The sequence below is a fragment of the Diachasmimorpha longicaudata genome, unplaced genomic scaffold (assembly GCF_034640455.1).
Source record: "Diachasmimorpha longicaudata isolate KC_UGA_2023 unplaced genomic scaffold, iyDiaLong2 ctg00000147.1, whole genome shotgun sequence".
In the NCBI taxonomy this organism is placed as follows: Eukaryota; Metazoa; Arthropoda; class Insecta; order Hymenoptera; family Braconidae; genus Diachasmimorpha; species Diachasmimorpha longicaudata.
The window spans coordinates 42,501-50,000 of record NW_026973954.1 but is presented as its reverse complement, the minus strand read 5'-3'; positions in this window follow the sequence as shown (position 1 = coordinate 50,000).

The window sequence follows — 7,500 nt, the reverse complement described above, 5'->3', positions numbered from 1 at the left end:
CTAATCCTAATCTTCTTATTCATTCTTTTTCATTTACTTTTCAGCTTTTCAGCTCTTGCCTTTTGGCACGGCCGACGACCGTTTCGTCACACTTCAACCATGGCAGAGCATCTTTGTAAATTAATTCCGGAGGCTAAACTGCCCCCAATCGGATCTCCGGGGGGGCACACTGATGCGTCCGTCGTGCGGCGAAGTCTGCGCATCGCTTCCCAGCATGCCAGAGAAACACCACCATCAGCGACTACATCGAGGGACCCAAGGAGGGTGGTGCCCTCAAGGGTTCGTAGTCGCCCGCCGTGCGCCGGGGTACTGCCCTCCCGACGAGGGAAAGGTTCCAGCCTTCGTGCTGTCCACGAGGACGTCGAGGACGTCACAGACATCGCGGGACTGACTGCGCAGCCGAGTCAGCCAACGCCGGGATCTTCAAGAACTTCAACCGGTGAGTCCACTCAATTATTAGGTAGGGTTCGCGAGTGCCACGTTAGCTTAAGTAGGATCGATAGTCATCGCGTCGCGACCGGAGGCTCACCGGTACCCCCCGTTCCAATAGGTCATCCTCCCCGGACCCCTGCGATCGAGGGACCGGGCGCGCAACGCGACGTTAGAATACTGCAATTGAACATGTCCCGCTCAATTGCAGTAACCGGGGAGGTCTTCCAGTTAATTCGTAAAGAGCGTCTGGACATATTGTTGCTCCAGGAGCCGTATGCCATTCGTGAGGCGAACACCTGGGCCATCCGCGGCCTAGGAGTCGGAATGCGTATTGCCGCGAGCTCAACGGAGCGACCGTGGGCGGCCGTCGTTGCGTGCAACTCCATCGTGGAGATTGCTTACGTGTCCCAATTAAGTAATGCACATTGCGTTTGTGCTGAAGCCCGCGTCCCCGGTGGATCCTTCTTCGTCGTCTCCAGTTATTTTCAATACTCGGACGACATAGAAATCCACCTGAGGCAGCTTGAAAAGGTTCTCAGTTGTCTCAGGGGTCGCCGCGTTCTGGTGGCGGCCGATTCCAACGCCCAACACTCCCTTTGGAGCCCCAGGACCACTGACCGTGGTGTCCTCCTGGGTGAGCTCATCGAGTCTTTCGGTCTCCGCGTCGCGAATGATGCTAGGCAGGGCCCAACCTTCAGGAGTGCCGCAGGTACGTCGTTCATCGACGTCACACTGGCCACCCCTGGCATGTATAAATTCATACGTGCATGGAGGTTGGAGGACGAGTGGTCCACCGGCGACCACACGTCGGTTTTCTTTCGTTTAGCGATCCGGAGTTCCTCACAGCGCGTCAATAACTCGGGAGTCGGCGAGGGCTCTACCATGCGGTTCAACGTTCGTCGGGCCGACTGGGAGGAGTTCGAAGCGACCCTCGATGAGGAGGCCCGTGAGAAACTCGCGGACCATCCGCTGGATTCTACAGCGGATGTTGAGAGAATGGCAGAAGTACTGGGTGACGTACTCACCAAAGCCTGCCAAGATTCGATGCCGCGCCGCAGGCATTACCGTCGCGCGAATCCGTGGTGGACCGAGGAGCTGACCAGCAAACGCAAACTGGTCAGTCGTCTCCGAAACGGCTACCGAAGGGAGACTAACCCTGACGCGCGAAAAATTAAACAGAGCAGGTATCGTGTAGTCCTGCGATCGTATACCAGGCTACTTAGGACAACTAAAGAAAATAGCTGGCGCGGTTACATAACGACGGAAAGCAACGCGAATCCCTGGGGCTTCCACTATAAATACGCGGCTGATAAATTGCGCGTAGGCACGGTCCTCAGCACACTTAGAACCGCGAATGGCACGACACTTACAATGCGTGAGACTGCTGAGGTCCTGTTGGACACACACGTACCCGACGACGACCCCAACGCCGACACACCGGAACAGAGAGACATCCGCGAACGCGTGAAGAACCTAAGGGTTCAAACAGAGGACGCACGAGACTTGACGGACGACCAACTTAAGGGCCTCGTAAAGACCCTTAAGAACGACAAAGCCCCAGGATGCGATTTAGTTGAAGTTAGGGTCCTAAAAGTCGCGGTCATGAGGATGCCTCACATCTTCACGCGACTCTTCAACGCCTGCCTTAAGCACGGCGTTTTCCCCACCGTTTGGAAAGTCGGCACACTTCGTGCTCTCCTCAAAGGAGTTCACAAGGATGTGTCCGACCCCAAATCCTACCGTCCCATTTGCCTCTTGTCGGTTGTCGGGAAATTTTTCGAAAAGGTCCTGCACGGGATCCTTATGGCGAAAGTCCTTACCGAGGACAAAATATCAGGACGTCAATATGGCTTTCTGCCTGGACGCTCCACGGAAGACGCGATAGTAGAGTTGCGTGAATTAGTCGAACGCGGTAACGACAAGAGGTACGTCATTGGACTCCTTTTCGATATTTCAGGAGCCTTTGACAACGTGTGGTGGCCCCTAGTCCTCCAGTCTTTGGCGGATCGAGACTGTCCGAAGAATGTCTTTGATGTGCTCCGGAGCTACTTTGACAATCGGACCGTCAAGATCGCCTGGAGCGACCAAGAGGTTTCCAAGCCGGCCACCCGGGGCTGTCCACAAGGATCAGTCCTGGGCCCCGCTTGCTGGAATCTCATGTTCGATGCCCTCCTCAAGAGCATCGAGCAGAATTTTGGCGATATTGAAGTCGCCTACGCGGACGACCTTATCGCGGTCGTATCGGCCGACTCGCGTAAGGAAATAGAGAGGATAGGCCGAGCCGTCGCCGAACACATCGCGTCGTGGTGCGCGTCAGCGAGGCTCGAACTGTCGAGGAGCAAGACAGAGGCAATTGTCCTGTCATGCAACTCGCAGAAGAGGGCGCCGCTGGTGCGATACAGGTGGGATCGGGCGCGAAGGACACGCCGACGCGTGAAACCGGTGTTAGATATCCGCCCACCCGAGATTAGGCTCTCCGGGGAGAAGATTCAGTTTAAGGATAGCGTCAGGTACCTCGGGGTACATTTTAATAGGAACATGCGGGTCCGGACCCACACAGCATACATTCAGGAAAAAGCTAGGGTCCTCTTCACTCGGCTATCGGCCCTAATGCACAAGCATTGGGGACTCCGATACCGATCGGTTAAGGTAGTATTCCAGGGCGTTTTTCAGGCTGTCGCGTCGTATGCAGCCCACGGGTGGGTGGACCGGTGCACACCGTACGACATGAAGAAACTCCGTACCGCGCAGAGGAGCGCGCTGCTGACAGTGACTGGCGCGTATAGGACGGCTTCACACGAAGCACTCTGCGCAGCGGCGGGGGTGCTTCCTGTGGACCTATTATTGAGGGAAAGAGCAGCGCGCTACCAAGCCAAGAAAGGCATTCCGGTCAGAATAGGAGATGTTGACATAGACCCCGCGAATCCGCGCGTTGGTAACAACGGCCGCCCGATCGAGGCCGTTGAGGAAATAAAAACAGAGATCCGAAATCTCTGGCGGAGTAGGTTCGAGCGGGCTTCAACCGGGAGGAACACCTTCGCGTTCTTCCCCGATACTGCGGCGCGCCTGGAAGCTAAGTGGGTCGAGTGCGACCACTGGGTCTCGCAGGTCCTGACAGGGCATGGGCAATTCCGGTCCTATCTTCACGACCGGGGCCTTGCCCAGTCACGCAACTGCGAGTGCGACCAGGCTGAAGACACAGTCCAGCATTTTATTATGGACTGTCCGATATATGCACCACAGCGGGAGTGCATCGAGGGAATAATCGGGAATCGCCCATGGCCCCAGGCGGCACAAGCGCTAGTGTCGTCCAGGGAGTCATTCGCCGTGTTCGCGGATTTTTGCAGGGAATGTATGTGGCTGAAATGCGTGGAAGCGTACGCGGAAATAAGAAGTCGCGGCGACGATGAGTGAACGAATGAATGGGACCAACCAGCTCTCGTTGTCGGAGACGAGAGTCGTGGGACAGGAACCCGGTAACCTTCTCCGGGTAACCCTGTCCCGGTTGGATATATGAATGAGAATTAGATTCACCTCTTCTCTTTTCTTCTCTTCTCTTTTCTTCCTCTTCTTCTTCTTCTATTCTATTTCTTTCAATCCCAAAAACCCTTATCCACTTTTCACATTCTGGGTGTCAGGCTGACACCAAGGACCACCGCCCCGAGGTTCCCCGCGGGAGCCATGCCTGCGTCAGTCACCTGTGACCTGGCGCCGTCATGGTTGCAAAGTGTCCTTCGGCCATCTGAACCGGCCGACAGTTTGGATTTTTCCAACCCCCCCCTTGGCAGTGGGTAATGGCCTAAGTGTTTGTTTGTTATTATGTAAGTAGAGTAGATTAATAGGCCATGCGAGGTTTCCGAAAACCATAACCTGGCAAGGTTGTTTTCACAATACCGCATTGAGTGTCCCTACCTACTTCCCGCAGGGGGTGTAATGGCGGGTAAAACCGCCCTTACACACGGGGTGTGACGACCCCGCGGTCCCTGAGTCGAACTTGGTGTAAGGATTGGGATCCCCCTTTTGGGGGGTCTCAATAATTATACCAAGGGGGGGTTGCGGGTGCAGGGTGAACCCCTGTGCCCAAGGGGGGTTTCGGTGGGGGGGGGGTCGCGAATTGGGTCGCGAGGGAGGGCGAAATCGACTGGTGGAGGGGTGGTTCCACGTGGTGGAGGGGTGGGTGCACGTGGTGGAGGGCGAAATCGACGGGTGGAGGGGCGCGAGACCTACTTACCGGGGGGTTTGGAGGGGGAGGGTCGCGGATTTGGTCACGGTGGGTGGGCCGGACTTCGGGGGACGCGCGGGAGGGCGAAATCGCGTGGTGGAGGGGTGGTTCCACGGGGTGGAGGGCGGAATCGGTTGGTGGACGGGTAATTCCACGCGCTTGTGGGGGTTCGGGGGGACAGGCTGCTTCGCAGTGCGAAGGGCATGGACGCTGCGGTTCTCGCAGGTGGTTCCAGCCACGCGTTAGTAGGCGGAACCTCCCGCAACGGTGGAGGCCGGCGAAAACGCGACGCCACACGTGGGGGTTGGGTCAGAGGAGTGGGTGGGTTTCCCTCGGAAAACGGACGGTTCGCGGGGCGGTGCGGGGGAGGGGGGACTGGCTGCTTCGCAGTGCGAAGGGCATGGACATTGCGGTTCTCGCAACTTGTTCCAGCCACGCGTTAGTAGTCGGAACCTCCCGCAACGGTGGAGGCCGGCGAAAACGCGACGCCACACGTGGGGGTTGGGTCAGGGGGAGTGGGTGGGTATCCCTCGGGAAAGGGACGGTTCGCGGGGTGGGTCGTCGGGTGGGATGGGTGGGTTCCCCCTTTCTGTGGGTCTGCTCCCTCTCTGCTCCTCTTTCGAGGGGAGTCGAGGCGGAGCACTCCTTCAGCGCCTCCACCGGGCCCCGATCCGAGCTCCCCAGCTCGGCGGGAACCGGAGGGCCCCCTCCCAGGGACGGTGCTCAGCGTCCCGAGCTACCCAGCTCGGTGCCGCTGGGAATCGTCCCATCTAATCCTAATATTCTTATTCATTCTTTTTCTTTTACTTTTCAGCTTTTCAGCTCTTGCCTTTTGGCACGGCCGACGACCGTATCGTCTACTTCAACCATGGCAGGGCATTTTTGCAAATCTTGTCCGGAGGCTAAACTGCCCCCAATCGGATCTCCGGGGGGGCACAAAAATGCGTCCGTCGTGCGGCGAAGTCTGCGCATCGCTTCTCAGCATGCCAGAGGACCACCTACAGCGACTACATCGAGGGACCCAAGGAGGGTGGTGCCCTCAAGGGTTCGTAGTCGCCCGCCGTGCGCCGGGGTACTGCCCTCCCGACGAGGGAAAGGTTCCAGCCTTCGTGCTGTTCACGAGGACGTCGCAGAGGAAGAGGAGTTGACTGCGCAGCCGAGCCAGCCAACGCCTGGATCTTCAAGAACTTCGACCGGTGAGTCCACTCAATTATTAGGTAGGGTTCGCGAGTGCCACGTTAGTTTAAGTAGGATCGATAGTCATCGCGTCGCGACCGGAGGCTCACCGGTACCCCCCGTTCCAATAGGTCATCCTCCCCGGACCCCTGCGATCGAGGGACCGGGCGCGCAACGCGACGTTAGAATACTGCAATTGAACATGTCCCGCTCAATTGCAGTAACCGGGGAGGTCTTCCAGTTAATTCGTAAAGAGCGTCTGGACATATTGTTGCTCCAAGAGCCGTATGCCATTCGTGAGGCGAACACCTGGGCCATCCGCGGCCTAGGAGTCGGAATGCGTATTGCCGCGAGCTCAACGGAGCGACCGTGGGCGGCCGTCGTTGCGTGCAACTCCATCGTGGAGATTGCTTACGTGTCCCAATTAAGTACTGCACATTGCGTTTGTGCTGAAGCCCGCCTCCCCGGTGGATCCTTCTTCGTCGTCTCCAGTTATTTTCAATACTCGGACGACATAGAAATCCACCTGAGGCAGCTTGAAAAGGTTCTCAGCTGTCTCAGGGGTCGCCGCGTTCTGGTGGCGGCCGATTCCAACGCCCAACACTCCCTTTGGAGCCCCAGGACCACTGACCGTGGTGTCCTCCTGGGTGAGCTCATCGAGTCTTTCGGTCTCCGCGTCGCGAATGATGCTAGGCAGGGCCCCACCTTCAGGAGTGCCGCAGGTACGTCGTTCATCGACGTCACACTGGCCACTCCTGGCATGTATAAATTCATACGTGCATGGAGGTTGGAGGACGAGTGGTCCACCGGTGACCACACGTCGGTTTTCTTTCGTTTAGCGATCCGGAGTTCCTCACAGCGCGTCAATAACTCGGGAGTCGGCGAGGGCTCTACCATGCGGTTCAACGTTCGTCGGGCCGACTGGGAAAAGTTCGAGGCGACCCTCGATGAGGAGGCCCGTGAGAAACTCGTGGACCATCCGCTGGATTCTACAGCGGATGTTGAGAGAATGGCAGAAGTACTGGGTGACGTACTCACCAAAGCCTGCCAAGATTCGATGCCGCGCCGCAGACATTACCGTCGCGCGAATCCGTGGTGGACCGAGGAGCTGACCAGCAAACGCAAACTGGTCAGTCGTCTCCGAAACGGCTACCGAAGGGAGACTAACCCTGACGCGCGAAAAATTAAACAGAATAGGTATCGTGTAGTCCTGCGGTCGTACACCAGGCTACTTAGGACATGTAAAGAAAATAGCTGGCGCGGTTACATAACAACGGAAAGCAACGCGAATCCCTGGGGCTTCCATTACAAATATGCCGCTGATAAATTGCGTGTAGGCACGGTACTCAGCACCCTTAGGACCGCGAATGGCACGACACTTACAATGCGTGAGACTGCTGAGGTACTGTTGGACACACACGTACCCGACGACGACCCCAACGCCGACACACCGGAACAGAGAGACATCCGCGAACGCGTGAAGAACCTAAGGGTTCATACAGAGGACGCACGAGACTTGACGGACGACCAACTTAAGGGTCTCGTAAAGACCCTTAAGAACGACAAAGCCCCAGGATGCGATTTAGTTGAAGTTAGGGTCCTAAAAGTCGCGGTCATGAGGATGCCTCACATCTTCACGCGACTCTTCAACGCCTGCCTTAAGCACGGCG